At 38.1% G+C, this 25,680-nt stretch overlaps 1 protein-coding gene and 1 long non-coding RNA gene across 4 annotated transcripts in view; one reads left to right on the top strand and one right to left on the bottom strand.

The window, feature by feature from the left end:
* The window catches only part of Mesr6 (misexpression suppressor of ras 6), a 618,760-nt gene that overhangs the window by 190,485 nt on the left and 402,595 nt on the right, over positions 1 to 25,680 (top strand). The gene's annotated exons all lie outside the window — the stretch shown is intronic.
* LOC139809519 (uncharacterized) overlaps positions 20,167 to 25,680 on the bottom strand; it is a 30,960-nt gene continuing 25,446 nt past the window's right edge. The window contains exons 2-4 of one of the 3 annotated variants that reach the window (XR_011731120.1): positions 25,227 to 25,488; positions 24,653 to 24,715; positions 20,167 to 24,116 (exon numbers count right to left, since the gene is read on the bottom strand). This is a non-coding gene — a long non-coding RNA (uncharacterized lncRNA). The remainder of the gene's footprint in view (positions 24,117 to 24,652; positions 24,716 to 25,226; positions 25,489 to 25,680) is intronic. The other 2 variants (XR_011731121.1, XR_011731119.1) reach the window with 2 other exon arrangements.

Here is a 25,680-nt window from a genome sequence, read left to right on the forward strand (position 1 = left end):
CATTTAATATCTAATAATCTGCAATTATGAAACATGCGTAAAATAATCGTAATATTATTTTGAATATTGATTTTTGCCGAATCAGTCGTTCGTTTTTTAACGAAATTTTAATAGGACATTTTTCGTTGTGCTTATATTATAATAAAATTCTTTTAGGGAAGAAAGTATATGGTAAACTATATATTGCTTTCTTTTCAAACATCTCAAAACTGGCATGATACATTAAAATACCTGAGATAACATAGCAAGGGGATAAGAAAAACGAAAATGCCTCGTTTAAAAAAATCACGAGAGAGGCTAAGGCTAGATAGAGGCCAGCTCGGCGATAAGCGAGAACTATAAGCGCACTCTGACACGCGTACCGCGCGATTTCTATGCGTCTTTTTGAGTCCGTGTTAATGGCCGCGCTCACGTGAGAATAAGAGGCAATGAAATCCGAGACGTTAAAGTTTTAAGCGCGCTGACTTATAGGAGAGAGGAAAAAAAGGGTACAGACAGATTATCCCCGCGGACCACCCTGATTCACGATTCTGTTTACGACATTCCTGGCAGCGGGTCCGATCATTACGGGGAACGAAGAAGGACATTCGTGTGTCTTTTCGAGGGTAGCTCGAAATAAAAACGCCTCCCGAAGCGACGTACGAAGGCGAGAGACCTATGCGCGCGATGTGTCGCCAAGGACACAAGGCGAATATCGCTCGGCAGAGGTTTCGTTTTCGTCTCGTGTTGCATCTTTTTAAGAGCGCGGTCGATATAGTTTAGGGCCGTAATAAAGGCGGGCCCGGGCGCTTCGATTTACGGCTTAATTAAAAACTTCGGGCGCGGGCCCGAGACACACCAAACGAAAACTCGTCGGAAAGCGGTCGTTGGTTCCTTAAAGTCCTTTAAATACGAGCCAGGCGTATCCGGAGCTTCTTTATGGGGAATTCACGGGTGGATTTTTTTGACCGATAAACAGCCCTTCGCGCTCGGCCACCAGCGGAAGTTGTCACGTTTTCGTTGCCTTCGTAACGATCTTGCGCGGAGTTTCGCCTTCGGATATTAAAAGCTGGCCGCGAGGTTTTTGTAACTCGAGATCATATAACGAAGGTGAGTGTAATGCAAAGCATGATAATTGGACATTTCAGGAGATTCGTGAAAAATTAAGAGTCGTCGAGCGCATCTTAAATGTGTATATTAATTTTTCATTCATACATATATTTGTCCCTTCTACGTTTGCAATGCGAGCCTCTCGAAAGTTTATCTTTTTATAATACCTAGATATATCCTAATGACTTGTATTTTATTAAAAATGCAGATATATCTCTATATGTTTCGTGCACAATATATAAGTATAAATATTTTTCATGCTTTATACGGGATTATATTTTGATAGCATAAATATTTCTCAGCTCGTTTGTCACGGAGCCGTCAGCGCGAAAATAATAAAATGCGTACGTGCGCCAGCGTACGCACCCTTTCTTACCCTAAGCTTTCTTAATTTTCTTCTTGTAGTCGGCGAAGCGCGGGGAAATATTTTTCTTGAGAGAAGACACGGTCGTCTCCGTGACGTGGCGCCCGTAAAATCTTTATACACCCACAAAAGCCGTACCGCGCGTATGTATACCCGCAAGCCGTGCACACAGATAACGGGGTCGCGTCTCGTGGCTGGTTTTCCGCATAATCCCACGCGACATAATATGGGGGTTTATCTCGTGGAATCATGGTGGCTTAACGGGATGGTTCCCTCCCTCGTGCAGACCGCGGGTTCCTCCAAGGCAAATCCACCCCCGTGGAAGACAACGTCGCACACCCTTGAACCCTCTAGGCCACGTATACATTTCCGCCTCCGCGTATATACGTCTCCAATTTCTCCTTCTACCCATCTCTCTCCCTGATCCCGACGCGACGATGCCGCGGGATTTGCCGTGTCCTTCCAGAAACTTGACAGGACCAGGAAGTCCCGAGGCTCCTAGCGAAAAATATTACCTTGTCCGACGAAAGATGGAGAAAAATGAAAGGTTTCGTGGATATCGATGGTACAATCTATGCTGAAATATCGCCCGCAGCACTACGATGATGCATAACATCCGGATATATTGAACAGATAAAAAAACTATCTAGAATATTATGATTATTAGTATATATTAAGTCTGTTACTAATTTGCTTAAAATATTCACTTTATTACGAAAGATATTCTGATTATTAGGCATTTTTTAAATAGAATTCTTTTGTAAAGTTATCTATCTACATACGTTTGTAAATTTATGGTATTGAGATAGTTTTTTATACAAAATTTCTCTTGTCAGAAAGCTCAATAGGGAACACACACAAACGAAGTAATAAGAGACTGTTGTCTGAAATTTCTCAACACAAAGCGTCTTAATCGAGCACGCGTGCTCAAGTTCGTGAAATTGGTGGATGGGCGCGTCCCTCGTGCCTTTCGGCAACGGCAAGCGAAGGGTGGGAAACGGGAGTGGGAAAAATTCGGTCGCGCGAGGAAGCGGGGGCACAATGCTCCACAGAATGCTAGCGCCATCGGGAAAAGTTCGGCGAACGGAAACGGCGAGGGTGGAATTGTGTATGCGAATTGAGAGGGAATAGGAAGGGGGTGCTGCTGTTATTGATTCTAATGACATTTTCGCGCCGAAGGCTACGGCGAGGGTGTAATTGATATCCTAGGACACGAGGTGCGCTCATGTCGCTAGAGGGTCGATTCTTCTTGACGGTAACAGCTTCGGTCTTTCTTGTCAATCTTTTATGTATTCCTTGACGTGAGATGTGTATCGTATGATTAATGTCCAGCGTTATCTACGGAGACGTAACGCTATTCTTAGTGTTGTAATGAAATGGAACGTCTTGCAATAAAAATCCTTTAAACGGCGGCAATTTAACACGTTCTTTTGAGTTACCGAGATCATGTTGTCTGCATTTCGATATATAAGCAATATGTATTTATCGTGTAATAAATGATTCCTATTAAGCGCGCTCTTTCAGGCTTCTGTTTTTCATCGGTGCGGCAAACGTGATTAACAGTGATGTCCTTCGCGGTAAGGACATCATGGCTTTATGTATCGCTTCCGACACTTCCGACGTATATACATATATCTCGTGCGACATCGCAAATTGATACAATCATAGGCGCGTGATACGTCGTATGATTATGTGGACACTCTACGGGTTAATAGTATACCTTGCCCACAGAGAGCTATGAGGGTCATTAATTCAGACGCCACAGCGCGGTGTAAGGGCCGCTTCATTTATTTCATTCCTAGTCTTCGTTCTATGCCTGCTTTTTGTCTCGTTTTAGTGCACATCGTACAAATACAGCGATCGTTAAATAACGTATCTTATTCGGTGCAGCGAACTGCGCACAGTTGGACAGCGTCGGTGATACCGGTGGGTACAAAGTGGTTTTGCGGTGACTTACGAGCCACGCGCCACAGTATTTTGACTTCGGGATTATGGTAGCTATTACTCTGTGCGGGTATAAATTATTTTATTTTAATAGTAACGCGCCGCGCGATATAAATTTCTGACCTTAAAATCAACAGAAACGCCGTATAAACTCGAGGGTCGTTAAATAACTACTTTACTCGCGACCACTGCTTGAACAAACGCAATACGAAATTACGTTAACATAGCAGTGTTGGGAGTGGTATATCTTATTCTGCGAATTGCGGAAATTATTAATTCAAATTAATTGAAATAATTAATTTGAAGTAATGTGAATCGTTTTCGATTTTAAATTGCTCATTGCACAACATCTTTTTGATTTAATGAGCGGCACTAACTAAATAACCACGAAATCAGATATTGAATCAGTAATTGCGAATAAATCTAACAATCGTGCAATTATTAGGTACGATATAATAATAAAAATTATATTATTTTTTTTTATACATGTGATAAAATTTAACGGTTGCGATGTCATTGTGATTAATATGCGAAATAATTGCTATATTATTAACCCTTAAATGCCCCGTGGGGTCCAGCAGACCCCAGACCCTTTAGAATGAAATGTTTTCAAATATTCTTGCCAAAAATGGAGCTCATGCTCCCATTGATGATAGTTGAGTGATTGACCTACCCGTTTGTACACTTAGCAGTACTCAGTTTACTTAATTTTTTATACTATGTTGAAATTGAAATTTTAACAATATAAGCATTTTATTCTCTTTTCTAAGCCTTGAACAACATTGAAAAAAAATTTCATAACTGAAGATAAAAAAATCAATGAGTAAGGAGACATTTTTCATTCTGGGGTCTTTTAGACCCCTCATGTCATTTACGAGATTCTTGAGAGGTGTGGCATTTAAGGGTTAAAATAACTATTTGATGCTGTGAATAATTTAGCCGTTTTGCAACTAAAAATAAGACGTTTGCTTTAAACTTGGAAGCATGCGTTAAAAAATTCTACTTACAGTTATTTACAATGTAAGTAACTAAAGAGCTGTTTGAAAATTGCCTACCAGCGAGTAATACAGGATCGAGAAGCTCTCAGGAAAGCACCCATTAATCGATCTGTCATTAGTGTAGCTATTAAAGCGTTACGAGTTAATTAATTGGTTACTGGCCCCTCCGATGATTGAGAAAATAATGAAGCAAATAGTTCCACCATTTTCCAGTTAACAGCGTAATCGAGTCTCATGCATATATTTATGGTTTTCTTAATATAATATATTACTCACGTCTATGTAGGTATTAAAGCAATCATTAACTGATTACAGGAGTATATCAACGTACTTATTAATGACGAGGAAAATGTTTAAAGAACGGTTTTGATATCAGAGTTATTTTCTTTACTTCGAAAAATATTATTTTTTTCTCTTGTCAATGTCTTCTCTATCTTATAATAATCCTGCATAATTCCTTTTTACACACCTCGGAAAAATAAAGCTTATGTCACAGTAATTTTCTTTATCGATGGAGAATCTATAATTACCTTTTATTCGAAAGTTCCGAGACTCAATCCGTAAAATAGAAATAATTCATAATCTGTACATTCATAGTACTGATCTATTGGAACTTGCTAGGGTGTAGAAATTACTCAATTTCTCTTTTTTTTCCCCCAGAAAATATTAAGTAAATCTATATATCTATCTATATACCTACAAATTGTTCTTAAAAATTAATAAATTATAGAACAATAAAAAATATGCAATATTTAATAACGATGACTTTTAGTTGGGGTGTAAAAATCATCTCATGTGACTGTTTATGCAAAGAAATGCGGTAATCGTTTCCGGGTTAACAATATAAATTCGATTCTAATTTAGAAACAGCATCAATCGGGATTTTTGCAAATGTCGCAAATGACATCTTATACTCAACATTAATCATATTTAACGTTATTTATCGTCATACCTGATGTTTTCCCGAGTTGATCTAGGGAAATATCCACGTTCGTCTCTTTGCATTCACAAACGTGTATATAAATACCGAATAAATCTCGCGCTCGTTAAGGGACATGCATTGCGCCACCGCAAATTGTCCTCGCCCACTCAGGAATCGAACGAGACTTTCGATTACGTGTCCCATAGTACGGTATCTCGGGGGCCAAAGGAGATCCGCGAGAGCCATTAATTCGCGTCCACGGCAGCTACGTAATGGACGCAGCGTCGGTTTCCGACGACGTTTCTATGGAAGCACATGTGCACGCGCGAGTCGTAGTCGTGGTCGTGGTCGTCGTCGTTGCGGTCATCGCCGTCACCATCGTCGTCGTCGTCGTCGTCGTCGTCGTCGTCGTCGTCGTCGTCGTCGTCGTCGTCGTAGTCTTTTGGCGTCCGCAGCGATATTTTCTTTTCGCAAGTCGAAGCGTAGTTTGTGCCCGCACGCGGTGCCACCATTCGCGCGGTGTCGCGCGGAAACTGCGGCTTTGTATGCATATATGTAAACGCGTTTACCTGCAAGAATTGCCGGGCATTGTGCCGCGCGCGGGTTCCACCGCGGACGGTGCGGCGGACCATTCTTCAGGGTGGGTAGGGAAACAACGTCGGACCCGCCGAACGCGTGTTCACGCACACGGGCGCGCGCGCGGGGCCCGGCCGGCCGGTCTCGCGGCGCATGAATGCGGCGTTAAGCAAAACGCAACGTGACGGCTATTAATCTCGACGATGGGCGATGTTTAATCCAAGAAAGTGGTCGGAGTGTTTCAAAGCGGCGGAAGGATCGTTTGATTGTGAGAAATCGTGGGATGGTTAGCGAGCGTGCCGTGCTCTCACGCGCCGCGCTGCGCCGCGTCGTGAATCTACCGCACGTTCGCTTGCGGTTGTAATTTGTCGTAAGATCGATTGGCGTAAGAGCACGAAGACATATGAAACAAATAGGAAAGTCATTATACATGTTATAATATATATTAATAGATAATACTTAAGCCTGATCTACAATGTGCTCTTTGCTTCCTGTTTTTTGCTTTTAACCTGTTTGCGACTATCCCGTATTTCGCAATTGCGTCGCGTAACGCGATGTTTTTTGTTCTCTGTCGCCCAAGATAAAAATTGACGAACTTCAGAAGAGACAAGAAACATCACGTTACGCGACGGAATTGCGAAATACGAGATAGTCGCAAAGAGGTTAAGAGCAAAAAACAGAAAGCAAAGAGCACATTGTAGATCAGCCTTTAGATCCAAGAAAATATTTTTTCACATAGTACCAATGGCTTATTTACTTAATATAATCACATATTTATTTAGAATTAGATATTTTTACTTAATTTAAGTAAAGATATCTAATTCTAAATAAATATGTGATTGTATTAAGTAAATAAGCACAATTGGTACTATGTGAAAAAATATTTTCTTGGATCTAAGTATTTTTTTTCAGTGTAATACAATCTTTTTCAATCTATTCTTTCAAGTTTCGATCTTAAACAAATTTATCTTGAGTTACAAGATCTGTATGTTATCTGTTAGCTTAACTCGATCTATTAATTATCGAGATTAAGTGTGGAAGAATACGATCAAAAGAGGTGGGATTGCCCAGTTCTTTCGCCGAGATTAGTTTCTATCACGAACATGTTCCCCGATATTAGCGATTTTATTTCCGCGAAATCACCGCCTATGATCTCGGCGGTAGGCTGCAAGTCATTATTGCGACTCATTGTCGACACTGACGAAGGTGCTGAAACGGGTTATGACAGATCCGTCCATTAAGTCCAGACACCGGAAGAATAAGAGCCGCCAGATGACGATGATGATGACGCCGGTGAAAGCTCAGGATGATAGTGCTGTGGCACCACGCCGTGCCCCGCAGGGTACCGCCTCGATGTCCCGTTGAGAACCGACAATTCGAATACCACGTAGGGTTTCCAACGTTGTAGATTCTCCACGAGAGAGAGAGAGCATATACGCGTGTTCCACGCGTGACGTTCTCGTGATTCAGCCGCGTAGGTGAAGCTAAAAATTTAAACCGCCAACGAACGGCCCGTTCTTTCGTAGGTTTTTTCCCCGAAGCGTCGCCGCGCTGCGTGAGATCATCAATTGACCCTTTCGTTGCTAAATGGGAAATAAGCAAGCACCAAAGCTATAAGATACCTATAAAATACAACAAAACTAAAAAATGCGCTGAACGTCTGTGTCGTTGCAAGAAATTATGAAAAAGAAAGAGTGATACACTGTGAGACTACGTTGCTATTAATATGCCATTTGAAAAAATGTTTGCGGATTCTTTTTATCTTCTATATATGTATATTCAGAAAGAGAAATAGTATATTGTACAACGAGTGGGAAAAGTGGTCGAATCTGAATGAGTGTGAAGTTGGTCGCACGAGCGAAGCGAGTACGACCGTCACACTCATTTGGGCTCGACCAACTCTTCTCACGAGTTGTTCATACTATTTTTCCTAACAAGAGCGTGAAACAGGCCGCTTTTCGCGCTTGTTTTACAATTTCATTTCTCCACTAGTTGAGAAATGGATCCATTTTTCAACTAGTGGAGAAATGGATCGTTTTGCTCACTCAAAACAAGCGCGAAAAGCGACCCATTTCACGCTCACGTTAGAAAAATATATTTTTCCTATTTCAAATAGACTTTATGCGTTTTTTGTCACTACAGTTTCATATCTGTTATTAATTTGCAGCTGTGTTGTCTTTATTTATAGGGTTTTCCGCTTCTTCCTTTTCTGTTTATAATGACGGCAGTATTAATTTACAAATTTAAGAGTAACATGCTGAATTGAATATACGGAAAGGGTTTGCCTTAACGCTTCGTTGTACACTGTAATCTTCGGTAACCCGTCAGCCCCTATGATACTTTAATTCCAGACGTTGCACGGAGGTTTCTCTACGCTAATGATATCTCTAATTGTTACTGCCTCATAGACTGTCATCTGGTAACTAATAATCCGTCTATCATCTGGTGTGCATTATCTATTTTTATGAATTGCTTATAATATATGTTGTTGAGTTTATTAATGTGATTATAACGGTCCAGAACGACGATTTTATATTAACGCACGCTTTTAATTTTTAGTTACAGTGCAATTTCTTTTACATTTACAGTTTATCGCTTTTTCTTAATGACTGTGTATTATTTTCCTACATCGGACGTCATGTACCACGTCAAGAGGTAACGTCACGTATGTCATCGATGTAGCAATCCATAAGTCGCATGTGAGACCAATTCCGTTTGCATCCTTTGTACGTACAGATATAAGACGTATATACGTAGATGTGTGCTTTTTTTTATACGCGCACGCATATACGAGAAAGGACTATAAATATATATCGTCGTCAGAGAGTGGTGCGTCAGGTGGCCCCGTTATCCGTTTCCCACGGGCTTTATTATATCATTCGATCACAATGCACACCGAAACGTCTAAGGATCGAGAAGCGGCTTGCACCTGCAGCCGGCTGCAGCCTGGAGAGCCCGCGTCGTAAAATAACAGCTCCTACCACGCCACAATGATGGCGCGGTGCGGCGATTGAAGATACATACGTGTCTCATTGCGATGCCTCGTCGCGATAGCCGATAGACGTTCCAGAATGTCAGACCACTTTGTTTCTGAAACGAATAAAGCGGCCTCGACGTCCACCAAAGCGAAGCACAAGGCGTTGCGTGTACGGAAGAGTCAATTATAATCGTGTAAGCGTCGGGAAATTGCGCGATAGCTTCTTACATTCGCCAGCTTACGAATTATTCACGGCGCAATGCTGTTCAGAGTGTTATCGGAGATGTACAGAAAATTATTGCACAGTTGTTCTCTTACGTGTGAATATGGTGATTGCTCGATATTTCAAGTAGCTCGATATTGAATGACTTATACTACAAGATGAAACAGAAGATTTTTATAATTTTAATCTCCCTCTTCCTCTCTCTTTTTCTTTCTTTCTCTATTTATCTATCTATCTATCTATCTCTTTGTATAAAATGGCATTAATAAATTTTTAATCAGGGATATTGTCTACAACAAAACAGTTAAAAAATATTAAAAGTGAATTTTTTTAATTTAATTCATATAATATTGTAATGAGTTTTTATTTCAAACATTTTTTTACTCTAACAAAAAGATATTTTACTCCAAATTTCTTTACCCTAACATTTATTCTTAACGCTTGAGTGTTTATTCTAATTTTTACTGTGAAACTAATAATAAAATCAGAATATTTATCATCTCTTTTCTTCATTTTTCTCGTCTTAAAACTGGAAATTCAAATGGGAGAACGAGAATTAGGTATGATAAAATGTCATTTATTCACGGAAAACTGTAGTATGTTATCTTTGTAGACTTTTAACAAGTTGAAGCAACAGATTAATTCAAAGATAAGTAATTTCTGCAACTGTCACATCCTATCTGTTTGCAGAAAAACCTGCAATTTGACGTTTTACAAGCGCGGGAAGCGTTTATCCCATTACCGGTCTCTTACGACGCGTTATCGATTTCACCGATAACGAAAGAGGACAGTGTATACACGTACGCGTGTAAATACGGTGAGATGATCGCGGGGGACGCCAGCGAATAAATCGTCCTATAGCCCTTGAGGGCCGTTTTGTAAAGGCGTAGGATCGTCGCTACTAAACGTGTACCCAGCGCTAGCAATTTATCAAGTTCTTGCTACGCTCGCATTAATAATGGGATTTATCAGGCAATATCGATCGATCTTCCGCGACCGGTGAAACTTATATCATCATGATCTGCACTCACCTGAACCGGTTGTCGTGCGCTGTGCACGTCGGCCGCGACGCGACGATTCTACCTGAGATTTATCACTAGCTCTCGGGGACCGCGGTCATTTGTCACAAGTGCAAATTTGAATCCACACGAAATTGCGATGCTCACGTTATCGACACGTTATTATCGATCGATTTTCCGCGAAACGGTTGCAGCGCAACAGTGTAGTCGCTACAACCTACAACGTCCATTATCGGGCATGTTTGCACCGCCGTTCACGACCGCCTCTTTAAAGTCGCTCATTTTTAAGCTTCTCTCGATAATGATTTCGTTGAACGATTTCGTTTTAATGGAATACACGGATGTCTTTTTAACGACCCTGTAAATTTAATTCTACTTCTTTGAAACAATATTACATGTTTTGTTATCAAGATTAATCAGAATCAAGAGAAAAGCTGTATAGACTAGAAAAATTTTGTACTAAGATATTATAATATAATACGACAACTGCTCTTAGGCAAGATGTGATGTTTAAAAACAGAGAATTAATTTCATGTTTTTGGATTTATGCGCCAATGATTAACGTCATTTGCAATTATTATTGAGAAAGCGTAATTTCACGTATCAAAGAAATAATTTCTGCGACACCTGTCCGCCTCCTGTTTATGCATCGACAAGTTATGAAATTAGTGCATATATTATGCGCGTGTTAGCTATCTTTCGCTTCTGACGACACTCACAAATTGCACAGTCAGTAGAAGGGTAGTTGATCAGCCTTATTCGATATCATTCTTGTCATATTTCTTTTATCGTGAACACATTTTTATTCTTCATGACACGCGATACATCATGGCTTTAAGTACATGACAAGCTGATGTTTGTGATAATTTTCTTGCGTTTCATACAACGTACTGAATTTCGAAGAATCGTTGGCAATTGTGATTGACGCAATAAGAATATATCGGGCAAGTAAAATACACATCAGGCTAAAGTACTATTTTAACATCGGTATCAGCTTTTATGATAGCTATTGATTATGGCAATTCTAGCGTGAATAGTTTTAGATTTTGCGTGTGTGCTTGAATAACAATTTGTAGGTCGATAAAGAAAATCGAGGGTCCTATAGTTACCTTTGCCGAATAAATCCCCCCGATTGCGTTTTCAAGCGAGATTTTACGCCTTGAAACCGGAATTTTCACTTTCGATCGACTTTGGATATTGCGGTATTGTATAAGTACCGTTCGTTTTTTGCAATGCGTGCAAATTATATAACTGCAAAGAAGCCGCCGTTTGTCAGCGTGTAGGCTGACCATCGATACCTCTTTCATCGCCGACAGGTTTTCATTCAGCCGACACGACACGCGATTGCAGCCGAGACGAAGTGAAACCGCTGTTCTTAAACCGCCGCGCCGCGGCCTTCGCGGCTGTCTCCGCCGCCGATGGGAATTTTTCGCAGCTCTTCCTCCAGCGGCTCCCACCGACCGCCACCGGAACTGGGTCAGCCTGTGACCGAAATTTAAATAATAACCGACCGTTCCTATCATTTTCAGGGCAATTGCGCATTATGTAAACCAGGAGTGACGCACGCGTATATATATCTCCACGAACGCGAGGAAGCGGCGGCGGCGGCTGCATCAGCGACGATGTTACACGGCGCTTAAAGGTCGATTTACATGGCCCAAAGTGCGGTAATTTAGTCGTGGACACGTAACAACAGCTGCTGCCGCTTCTCCGTGTCCATGCCGCTGTCGTCAACGATCCGCAGTTTCTGCAACATGAACATTCCCTCGCGCTCGTCGACCACGCGTAACAATCCTATGAATATTTTTTTTATCTTAATAGCCGGTTTGAATCATCGGACAATTATAGACCTTGCCTTGTTGATATACGTGATGAGTAATTTATGTACAGAAATGAGTTTTTTGGTTTCTAACACATTGGTCTAACAATTATAATACATTGACGCTGCATAAATAGGATTGTAATCTTTAATCCGGATGAATCGAGGCGATTACTTTCGTATTTTTTAAATAGCCGTCAATCCTATGTTTTATATAAATATGTTTTTTACGTGAATGTATCAACGACGATCGCTCCCGTTCCTGCCAGCGTTATTATTCATCCATGTGGGCCAGCTTTCGCCGTTCCCACACTTAGAGTTCCGTGGTCATTCTTCTTCTTCGTTTCTTCCGTCGGTCGTCTTCGCGTTTGCAACCCTGCAATCTATCTGCGGGCCCCACGCCACGCTAATTCTAGGGCTCCGAAATGCATCTTGGCGGAATCGTACAAGGCCAAACGGTCAGGTTTTAGGATGTAACCGTACGGCTGGAGCGGCAGTTGTCTGCATAGCAAACAATTAAAATGCACAGACTTCTCCGTTGCCTCTCTGCCTCCTCTACTGGCAGAAGATGAAGTTGCCACTAAAACGCGCGCGATACAAGCAACAAGAATACAAGTGGTAATGACTGTACTTTACTGTAGATCCGAAAAAGGCAGATAAATGCAGCCGCGGGAAGAGGGATGCCTCGTAAATTCAGTGCGGATGTTTTGCTGCCATTTTTAAGGATCCGTCTGTTGTAATACTTATGCGAGACTATTTTTTGTGAACTATATGATGTAAATATTTCTTTTTTATACGTTGTCCATATGTTATAGAGATATTAATATAGAAACCAATTTTTATTTTATGTAAAATTGAAATGAATACTCTAAAATGAACAATGATTTAAATAATTGCCTATTGTTTTCATTTTTGTGTCGAAAAGATATCACGTGTTAAAAGCTATATTGCAGAACATATTTTAAGACAAAATTTATAAAAAAATTAAGGTATGATTTATGAAAGATATCAATTAGCGTTTTAAACCTTTTTGTTATTTCTACTTTATCTTATTTTTCTATCAAAAATTGTATCTATAGTATTTATTAATGATTTAATACATCATATAAGGAACGTTTTAAAGTCTCGAAAGAAAGCGATAGAAAGTGAAAAGAAGATTCTTACGAGAAGGAGGACTTCATTGTACAGAAGATATATCACGAGTATGATGGCAAATGGAGGTCGGAAAGTGGACAATTGCTGGGCCCTCTCATTTTGGGACCTGTTCGTGCGGAACCACTAAGTGGACTTTTGCGGCTTCTCTGACCAGTGTGAACCGCTATTTAAATGTGAAGGAGGTGACCATGCCAAAGAAAAAAGTGAAAGTATGCGCCCCGAAAAGAACCCGAAATGAGATACGGCGTTTCTTTGCTGATGGCAACGTGTTACCTACATGACATTTCAGGAATTATTTACATGTAGTGCAATGAATTTATATATTTCTTGCTAATAGTATTTATTTGTGCAAGTTAGACATTATATTTTTAATTCTAACAAGTTAAAACAGATCTCTTTCTCTCTCTTTTCTGCAATAAAAATCTGCATATGTAAACAAGACTCTAAAAGAAAAGCTACACATAAGAAAGATATAATATTTATCAACAAAATAAATTAATGTTTATTGAATATCGTAAATTTTATTCCATTTATTCAGACAATTACATTAAATATGTAACTCTAAATTAAATACATCCTAATTGTAAATTTAACGTTTTAATTATTTTTAATCTATGTAATTGGCGAATGTACAATGTATCTTACTATCTAGATGAAATAATTACTTATTTTCACTATAAATAAAAATAATAAAATTTAATTCTATTCTTGTGAATAAATTGAATAGCATAAATTTAATATTTAATTATGAACATACCTATTATTCAAATAATGTAAAAATAATAATTTATGTAAATGCAAAATAATTTACGTAGTTTTTTGTAATGAATTAAAAATGTTGATGTATATCTATTGTAGTAAGGATTACTTGTTCGAGAGCATACGATTCTAATCCGTGAAAATATATTATCTCCGATGTATTATCTCAGCAAGATCAAACTCTGTAACCGGAAACCAAACACTGGTCGCCCCAGGACATCAAATTCGTTTCTAGACATTTTCAGGTAAAATAATATTCAGGAACTCGAGCTGCGAATATGAGCCTATCACATCACCGTGAAAATTTAGTAGAACGTATTAAATAGATTCCTTACTGTTTAGACGATGCGATTTCAAATAAGTCTGAAAAGGTTTTGTGCGCAGCAGATGGCCTGCAGCATTATATTCTTACTGATCTAGTTGATAATTTTTGATGCAGTTTTAACCATATAAATAATAGATATTTTCCCTGTTAGATAAAATTTAACTTTTTAGATAACAATTTAATCAATGATTAGATTTTAAATATATTTTTGTTATAAATAAGTTTAATATACACGATGAGATAAATTTTAATTCGAAGAATAAAAGCAACTTGCGCGAACTTCTACGCGTGTAAATTTCTTTTTTGGAGTATTAATCGACAAATTCTATCGAAAAAATTTAGTCTTATCTCATGCAGATATCGATTGAGAGTAGTGGTAATCTGAAGCGCTATTACAAAAATGACAGAGATGATGTATAAAACGTAAGCTCTCTATACAAGTTTCACGAACTATTCATACAAGCGAATGACAATCAGTGAATGGAATCTGCCACATGTCTTTCGTTGTCTTTATGATTGATAGTGATCCTTTTCGTTCCGCCTTTCTTCTTTTTTTCAAAACTTTTTTTTCCATCTTTCTTGGCGTTGTTGCTCTCCGGTCGCGCTATTTGTCAGTAATCAACGGCAATCCGAGCACTCCATTGCGAATCGCACAAAGACACTGCTGGACCATTGTCCTTTGAAATGGATACGAGAAGGAAATTCTTCCCTTTGTTGAAATTAGAAGTGCTTATCGTCTCGACAGATGGAGAACTCGCGGAACACCGCTATTACGATGATGAAGAAAAATTAAAATTATCACGTGCTGTCCGAAATCTCATACAAAAGAAAAATTATTTATTTTTTACGTATAAAATATGTCCGCGTTATAGATACAATAGAAACTTCATGGCACAACTTGTTTTTTATCGTGTGTGAAAATATCATGTAGCATTATGTAGTAATATTTTTTTATTGCCATCTTTTTAAGTTGCTTATAGTTTAGTATAGATATAGACAATTTAAGAACATGCAAAAAACTGAATTAAAAGCACAAGATGATGTTACGTTAGATACCACAGACAATTAAGTAACTAACAGATAGACTAAATTATGTACAATCTTCATAATTGTTTTTTAAAATTCTGTTCTATTAATTTTACGAAGTTATGAGAGATTTGAAGTAGTTCGTATGTTACTTCAAAATGATCAGTATGTAATGAAGTAATCGTATTCTTCCATAAATCTCAAAACTTGCAAAATGTACCGATATCATTCTATACGAATATAATCGAAACCTTCTTCTTCAATATAGCTAGGTATTCAACCAAACCATTTTTAGAATTAGAGTTTTTGTATTTACGTTACGTCAGTTGGCCGGAATTCTTTTCGGACAACGGTCACTCTGGCTTAAGAAAACATTATCTTATTCCGCGATTGAAGATTTCACCCGCAGTCACACGTGGATAAACACACAGATCTTCTAACGAAGAGAATACATGGAACGCGCCCGGGTTTTAAACGGGTTTCAGAAGAAGTCTTTGGAAATGAGTCATCTACGGAGAAAACACACACACACGTATACTCTCTCTCTCTCTCTCTCTCTCTCTCTCTCTCTCTCTCGTAATTTATATGTCACAATTCATGTACGGGTCGGCAGTGCAACAAAATTCTTTAAAGCCCATTAAAAAACCGGTAAGAAAGATTGCTTCGATGGAAGAAGGTGCAGCGATGCAACGGGAGGGCGGTATTAGTGCTTAAATTGCTTTATCGCCATTGCTGATCGAGATTCGACGATGGGATATGAATATGTAAAAGACAGGGTCATCGTTCAAAGACGCGCCGAGAGATTTCTCCTGTTCACGACACCTGTTCTTATAGCAAAGCGACTCCTAGTGATTTCAAACTCCAATGAGCTCGGCGTTTATCTTCTTATGTATGGAAATTAAATCACATTATTAAATCATATTATTCACAATATTGAACTTAAAATTAAAAATAATTGATATCGCTATATATCTGAAAATAAATCTCATAATAACTAAATAAAATATGTTATTTTCTACGTATTATTTTTTTATCGCATAGAAAATGCAATGGTACAATACGAGCAATTATTCAACATGCTAGATATCCATACGACATACGACAAGCACTCGAGATCGAAAGTTCTCGATGGAGGCTTGAGTCGATCGAGGCATGAAAAACTTGGCGAATGTGGCCACACCGATGGGACCGCCATCGGGACACTCAGATACGATCTTGCGGTGCTCGATACCCTCGCGATCGCGACTATCTTGTGAGAGGAGAGGCAGGATTGCGGCGGGAAGAGAAGATCTGGAAAAGTAGCTGTATTTGTCGTGACATGCCGCCTCGTCTGTTGTAGCCTTTGGAGCGTCGGCTCGAAGGTTTTCAACGTTTCTCCTTCACGATTCTGATACCTAGAAGCGATTTGAGATTCAAATGCGGATAATGTAGCCAGTGGAACGATCGTATCTGGCTGTCAGTTGTTCCGGTTGTTCCGGTTGCCTTTGACAGCATTATAGAACGATCTCGCCGCTCAATTAAAACTCGGCAAATTCTCTCTCGGGTTTTTTCCGCAATTTCCTTGAGATTCACTGATACCAATCACGATCTATCGTTATTAACTATAAAACAGATTTTTAATTTAAAGTCATGCTTTTTTTTAAGTTGAACTATTTTCTGATTATTATTTCAAGAGGTTTGAATTTCAAAAACTTTAACATTGGACAATCTTAGTTGTTCTTAAAAAAATGTAGATATACATATGTATATGACTGTATTTACAATCGATACACTTGCCATACCAAGTGCGATTCTGCTTCAATTGTGCAAGAAGTTTATACGATAAAAGATAAAAATATTCTTGATATCCAGCGTCAAGCATGGCAAATGGATTTGACAAGAATGAAAAGATGTTTCGGTGTGGCATAATATGTCAGACCGAACTGGAGTATTTTTGAGGCCAGTGCGAAGGCGTGCCCGTAGGCCTTCAGCGTGGGACGTATTCTTTTTAATCGCGGCGAGACACTAGATGCCGTCTAGGGGAGGCCTTGTCGTCGACGAGGATGACAGTAAAAGAAGATCGGAACTACGAGCTCGGAAGAGCACAAACGAAAAAAAGATGATTATACGACGAAGTATAAAGAACAAGAGGATACCTTGTTGAATTACTTGACAAGTATACGAGTCTCGTCTCTGGAGAATCACTATTAGAGTTTCTCGGTGCGTCCTATGGTTTTAAATCAATCTATTGTCGATTTATTTTATTATTTTTGGGAAACTTTAAAATTGTTTTATTATTTAATTTGTACGAAAGCGTAAAAACAAATATTTATTTTTCAATTTGCGACAGCCTATTCGAATAAAGCTTTCAATGGTAATAATTACACATACTTTTCACGCGCGTGTAGTTGTTATTAATTCGTTCGGTTATTAATTCGTTCGGTTTTTTTATCATGTTATCAATATATTAAGATACATTAAAATGTAATTAGAGCCATAGCTACAACCTAATAATTCGCTTTTTTTTCTTTGTAACAATATATTTATGTATAAGGACAATTTGTGATAATAAATTTGAAATGACGAAATAAAGCATAAAAAAAATCTGTGTTGTCAAAAACATGTAAACGTTTAAAAGAAATGGAGAAATGTTTGAAGCAACCATGCAGCTGCGCATCAGCAACAATCGATACTCCGTAAATAAATATTTTGAACGAATATTTGTGCGCGCCAGGATGATTTCAATGATATCTGTATTTGCTTCCAATTACGGGGTACACGGTGGAGCTGCGGCGCTACGCCAAAACGGCGCGGCGACGCGGTATCGATCATGGGCGCCAGCGTTGTATAGAGCCCCGAGAGAGATCGAACGAGGCTGATTTTCCCAAACGGGCGACACGCGATTTCACGGGCGTTAACTCGAATCGGGCCGAACCGTCGATAGGCGCTCGATCGCGACAAGATAAATGACCGTGTGCCCGGTCGACCAGCAAACCGGCACTATTCTCCCAATTATGTGGGGTCTCCATCGACCCCAGTGTCCACCTGTCGCCGGGAACAACATGATTGATGGACCACACGCGCGTGGTGCGTGCCTTTGCACGACTTCCTCCCGATTGCCGCCGTGCCGTTCTTCTTCTCGACCGCCGATCTCGTGCGGACCTGAAATTTGATATCAGTCGGCGCCGTTGAAGCGAGGAAGCTTGGTCCTATCCCGTATTATAATTGTCCATCACCACTGTCGAAAAGGGTGAAAGATTATTATGTCATCCTGTTTCGGTAACGTGTTTATTACGAGGCATGCTTGATAATTTTTGTAAGAGAGAATTTTTTATTTAATTTTCTATGATTTTTTGTGGAAATACGAAAATCCACGTAACATACACTATATGTATATATGATGTATATAAATGCTATTAATAATTTTTGAAATAAAAGTTAAAATTTGCTTGATATTTTGCTGAATGTATTCTTTTTTAATATCTGAAAAAATATTAATATATTTACATGAAAAAGACAGAGAGAGATTATTTGAAAAATCGAGCTTTGTTTCCTTGTATGTATATAAAATTCCGTATAAATTTTCCTCTGACTGATCTGATATTTATTTATTTTATATTTTATCCTTTCTATAGAGTCATATAATTTATGTAATGCTAATTAAATTTGTATATTGTTTGTACATCAGAAATAATCTCATCAGAAATAAAATAAAAACTTTAATTCTTACTAAATCTTCTAAAATCAATTCTAATTAAAGTGCTCTACTTAATAATTTCAATTTTTCGAATTGACACTTGTATCAAAATGTAAAAAAAAAAATGCTTAATTGCGAGCACGGTCATACGAAATGCAAGTAAGAATAATAATCATTGATACTTGATTATTAATTGAAGCGTGCCTATGGACTTTTCAGCTTCAATCACTGTAATTATGTATTTATAAATGCTACTGAACATTCGACGATGATGGTCTAGGTATCCGCGCCACCAGCTCAAAGGCTATAATATACCGTACATTATATACATGAAACGCAAGGAGATGTCAAGCACTATTGAACTTGGTCCCATTGCTATTGCGATTTCATACCGATATTTCAGCGATTGCTCGATCGAAAATCCTTCTTGACGCTGTGAAACAGCGTCAATGCGCAATCTCGAAGGTAGACTATCGTTTCGAGCAGATAATTCTTGCTCTTGCGTGTTAATTAGTAAGCGATGGTGATTATCAACGCCGTCGCGCGCGCTTATAGTGTAGTCACGAAAGTGACTATGAATGGTGGTTCGTAAGAACATGAACTATGGCTCGCACGACTTACTAATGAAGCTATATGCGGCGCCGTGCATGGTAATTAAACGGCGAAGATATTTCTAGAATATATCTCGAAACAGTTCAAGAACGTTTCTATACGCTCGAACTAATCGTTAGGTCATCATAATTATTTTATCGAGAGAAGCTGGCAACCCCTCTAATGAGTAATTAGGGAGTTCTTATAGCACAATTGTCATAGATAGCATATAAATCGAAAGAAAATTTAAAGCTTCATATCTTTGCTTGTTCCATTACAAGATACAATTACGTCATACGAATTCCATAGTAATTTGCTATTTTTATATACGAGCAGACATTAATAAACTTTGCTATAAAGCTATTCAATGACGTCGCATTAAAAATACTATTCATTATACGTAAAACGTTAAGAAACAATTGCGAAAGGGCGACAAATAAAGCTAAAAATTATTATTATATTAGTTTTTATTTTTTGCTTTGAATAGTGAGTACTGTGTTAATTGCATAAACTGCAATTGAAATAATCGTTTATAAAGTTATAATTAATTGGTGATCTGAACAATGTACAGCTCAATAAATATTAATTTTATTTATGGACAGACCATTTGTGAAAAATGCTTATGAAATACTGTTTTAAATAACCACTAGTATAAATATAATTTTTTATTAAAATATAAACTTTATACATTTACTCGTATATGAACTTAATTAATTATTATCTCTCATATGACTAATTTAACAATTAATTAATAATAAAATTATTAGAGTACCTAGAAACGCGCGTATATTACGGCCACATAATAAAGCTTGTTATTTGCAAATTCTTTAAAGAAAAAAATAGGAAGTAAAAGTTTGATTAAAAAAACCAAATAGTTCGTTGACGTAACGGCACAAGCGTGATGTGTGCATCTCTGTTAATGTTATCGCAAAGCTATAGACTGTATTTCTAGCAGATGTGTATAAGTAACTGCGCTTGATACACTTGAGTTTTAACTAGACGCGCAGATGCGTCCGGTGTATGTCCAACCTAATTGCATGCGTATAAATAAACTGCTTTATTTGCACGGCTATGTGAAGTCGCTGTCTGTATGAGCAGTGGGGATAATCAAAGCTAGTCGCATTAATTGCCTCTATCGACAGATCGTTTGATGATGCAAAGAGCGAGGCAGGCTGATAGGCTGAGAGAGAGAGAGAGAGAGAGAGAGAGAAGCAGGGGGAGAAGGGAGAGAGGAAGAGAGAGAGATAGTGATGAGCACCAGGGGTCATCTCGACGCCAACATTGGCGTACATGTTAATTGTTCGATAACGACTCAATTCTCCACGAAATTCTACCTTGCTGTAAAATCTCGTCCAACAATTATAATCTAGTTATTTTATTATGGCATTTCTATATTCTATATTTCTATTATTTCTGAATGAAAAGGCGCATGTATAGTTAAATACACTGATAGATAAAAACTTTAGTTTTTAACTTCTAATTTATTTAGTTTTTTCTTTTTCAATTTAATTCCGCATTTCACTGCGCAAGTTTGCACATTTGTATCCGTATTTATTCAATTGAAGTTAACAATAACTAAATGATCGGAAACATATATTTTATTTGCAATACAGAATTTATATATAATGTAGTATAATAATAATATAATTATAAGTTTTCCGTGATATGTCGCTATTAATCATAGAAAACGTCCGTAGTTTACTAGTCCTCCAATTACGTATTTAACAGCGTGACTCCGTAAATCCTTTGAAAGATTAAATAGCTAAGTCTCGCGGTCAAACGGCACCATTAATACTTTCTAATTCACCAAACTAGCAAGCAGCGAAGATGTCGATTTGAATAATGTCGAAATGCCGTTATCATCTGTCAATAATACCGTCTATAGGATGTTCGATAATGTGAAATATTCAACTCTGGCGCCATTACCGCCGAAGCCATTCGCTTATTCCAAAAAATATGAATTATTGCAATCGTACATACATCGTTATTAACGTCAGCTTTTAATTTAGTACGATATACAAATGACTGTGCTACAAGCAGTAACACACGTTAATTTGATCGATTTCAAAAATGTCATTATTGATCGTGTACATTTTTACACACCGGACGAATAGAGCGTTATTTATGTCGAAATTGTAAAGTCAATTCGCAATGATCCAAAAGAAAATTTAATACGTCGTAGGTTAACAACATCAATCTTGCTGTTTACATGGCGAAAGTAGAGAGTAATCAAGCATGTCATTGCATATCCTTTATACATATCCTTGAGCGTTTTTTAATTTTTATTTTTAGAAGCGTCGGCGTCGTGATGTGAAATTATCGATCGATTTTGCAATTTCTCTCTCACGTACCATTACGTACGTTAATGAACGAAAAGTAAAAGTTTGAGTTATGATCCAAACAAGATCTCTGATCCCTTGTTACCGATTTATGCATTGAAATGTATTAATTGCAATCCATGTTAGTGATAAAAAAAAAGTCAATTTTTTTCAAGATGCGAACATCTCGCGACTTCGGCGTTTAACAAGCGTCACACGCGAGGCGCGTGCACGCAAAATGCGTTCTCGCTGATTTATATTCGTCGGCGAGAGTTTTCCCTCCTTCACCGTTTTCCTTCCTACCGCGGTGCGCCCTTTATTATTTCGCCGGCCGCATTGTACTCCGCCGTTACCCCGTTACGCGGATGAGAAATCGCCTTTCCACTCGTGGATGAATGCGGTCGGTGGTACACAATCGAAGTCGCGCATATAAGAGGCGGCAAAAAGCAAACCGACAATGGACCGCGAGATTTCGACTCGAATCGTATCAATCGCTGTCGGGGCACAATCCTACCTCAGCGACGTGTTACCTGCTCTATACGCGCCAGGCTATCGAGATCCCCCTTTCGTTGCTCCCTGGCTGATCACAATGGGGATCCATCGATACGCCATCGATACCCATGGAGTACTTTACATCCACGCGAGCAACATACGTGAACGTTTCTATTGTGTGTGTCCCTTCGCATATAATATGTGCGTGTTACGGGAAAACTGAGCGGGTGATATTTTAGTCCCCCATGTCCTTGGAGAAGATCGCTGCTAATAATCAGAGTATTAAAGACGGAAGAATGTTAGGAACCTAGAGAGATTTTGTAACGCTTGTCGAAGCCAATGCAATCGTGAGATTAATAACGATCGAAGTATTTATAGCAGCAATGAATGTTAGAACGTCTGCCTGCGCAACGATTAAATTTCATGAAATTGAAATCTCTAATCTGATTTAATCTCTGACTTTCGTGATAGTTCAGTTTTCGTATTTATTTTTAGATATATTATAAGTACGTGAAAAGTTGACTTATTTTATTCGCTGATTTGCTCACATATGACAAGTAACACAGTTGGATCCTCCATCGTTTAGCTTTTCTCGTCACAAAAGAAGAACGCAGTCGGAGCCGTGCTACTAAAGGGTTACGTGTGTTGTTGCGTGTTTTGTAAAATAGAGAGGTATATATTTTTCGACACGAGAATCGCGTTTGCCGTGGGGCGAACCACCCCTTTTCGATGTGCAATGACGTTTATTGCAGTGATATTAATCGATCGGGAAGGGTCGTGACTATTGGATCGTTTTCTCCTCTTTCTTCTCTGTGCTCTTTTCCTACAACCCTGTCTACCTGTTTATATCGTGTTCGGTGCGAGGGGGATATTTGCGGGTACACGGGGCCGCGTCGCGGCGTTATTTGCGATCGACGAATGTATGCATATAAATGGCTCAGAGAATCGCTTTGAATAGCCGCGCTCGAAAAATATGTTTTGCCTGAAAAATGGATTTCGATTATAATGCATTTTAAGAGGATTTGTAAGCCATGTTACCCATTGGACAATTTTCACGGCGCGCATTATTCATTTGCAGCGTGTATGAAATGAAACGAAATCGGAACGATAGATATTCATGCTTGTTAATTTTATCTACGTTTCATTGCCGTTTGTTATTTCTGATATTTATGCACGTAGATGACTCGGTATTATTGTATAACAAATAATATGCTTTGATTAATATGTCTATTCTCCGTATATAATTATCCATCCGTTGTTCCACCTCTATATCTGGATTTATTCACACACACGATTTGTACACGATTTGCGCATATGATGAGCAATTATGAAAGAATAAAAGATATTTTTTTATTGTAATGTTTTTACATTACGAACCTGTACTGTCCGTCCGAACTAAAAGTCTATCGGAAAATACATTTGGTTTTTTGGTTATAAAATAAAAAAAAAGATAGCTATTCGACATATGATTGTAATGACTTCGACTTCGTTAAAGAGGCGATAGAGTTACGGATAATGTCAAATACTATGCAATTCCGCGCATTCCTGTCATTCCTCCAAAACGGACCAGGATTGATTTCTATCTCTCCTGCTGTAAAGCAATTACAATTTTTTTTATGACAATATTTCTGAAAGCGTCTTGTTTAAAAAAAAAAAGAGAGATAAATATAGAGTGTGAAGAGGGCTGACCTATCTGCAGCCATATACTTCGACTTGTTTCTTTTAATGTGTTTACTTTTCAATTTCTTGCGTAAATGCTGTTTTTCCAGTACGATATGTAAAATACTTTTTTTTATTAATTACTCCGCTATATGATGATGGATCTGATATTCTTCGTCAGTGTCTGGAATCAAATTATTCAGGAAAAGTATAATTTTGTCTTTGTTTTTATTTTAATAATATTATTCGGTAATTTGTTATTATCTATTCAATTTTTGCTATTTTAATTTCTGTGACAAAATACAATTTTTATTTCTTTTGTCTGTTAAACAAAAATAAAATATGCTTTTTCTATACTTTATATAAGTTATAGATATTAGCTATAATGATTATTGTCAATTAGGACAATTAGTATATGTGAAAAAGAAAAAATTGACAAAAAACATAATCAAGTGCGTACAAAGTATTCAAATTCGAGAGAGGCAAGACTTAAGGCAAAATTAAGGATTTAAGAATGTAAGAATCGCAAACGGACTTTTCAACATGAATAGCTTCTATTATACTATTGTGGAGTAGTTTGAAAGGAACGACGAGCTGATGCTTCATGGTAGAATCGATCAGACATCAAGAGTTTCATTTCGACACTCGAAGCCCTGAAGAAGAATCGATCCGAAACAATCGTTCCTTCAAACATCTCATACCCGATTTATGGCGTAATACCTGCAGGCTTTGATTTTCTTTGATGCCTTTATCCTCACGACATATCGGGTGTTTTACTTCATTCTGTGACATTCATTCACAATTTTTTAGTAACGGATTCAAATGCAAGTTGTTATTATTATCAATATTGTTCTACGATAGTTCAGCACTTGCTAATTAAGATAACAAAATTACTAAAACCGATATTGAAAATATTTCTTTTTTGTAAAATTATTATTTGCATAAAGTTGCTGTAAGTAGAAATACATCTCTGTTTTTGAGAATAAAGTAAAATACAAATTTAAATAAAAGCCAAACATTTTTCAAGTATATAATTACGTATAGACAGTATATGAAACCTTTTATTAGTAATTGTACAATTACTAAGGAAGACAAATGTATACGAATAGAAACGCTGAAACTGTTATATTCTGGCATTATAATGCCAGAACAATGTCTGCAATTACAGATCGTAGCGAGAACACCCTGTAGATTCATATCTAAACCGATCGAATTAGAATGTACTCCCGCTTTCAGAGATATAACGGCGGTCTCAAGCAGAACAGTCGATGCTTTCTAGGCCCTCTTAACTCACCACTATACTGTTGGAGGCTTTCGTCCGTTTCTGAAGTGGAATCATCATCTCTGTCCTTTCTTTCCAGCGGTTCCCCTTGCGACCACCTGCATCACGCGCTTAGCCTTCGCTTAGTAATCTCTTCTGGTTTACCCTTCGGTCCACCCTACGGATCGTTAATCCATACTTTCAGAGTGACTCTGGGCAAATATCGGTCAGTCGATGAAGCGAACACAATGCCGCGCGTTTATCCACCCGCTCGATTTTCGCGACCCCTTTAGACCTAAAAGAAATTGTCTTTTCACCATCACTGTTTTTTTCTTTGTTCATGGTATATATAGTGTGCAAAAATTCTTATGAAATTATTTCAATAAATAATTTTGTAATGAACGTAAATTCGAATAGTATTATTATATATTTATACATTTTACTTATAGCAATATATTAAAGCAATGAAGACTTTTGTTTGAGCTAG

The sequence above is a fragment of the Temnothorax longispinosus genome, chromosome 3 (assembly GCF_030848805.1).
Source record: "Temnothorax longispinosus isolate EJ_2023e chromosome 3, Tlon_JGU_v1, whole genome shotgun sequence".
In the NCBI taxonomy this organism is placed as follows: domain Eukaryota; kingdom Metazoa; phylum Arthropoda; class Insecta; order Hymenoptera; family Formicidae; genus Temnothorax; species Temnothorax longispinosus.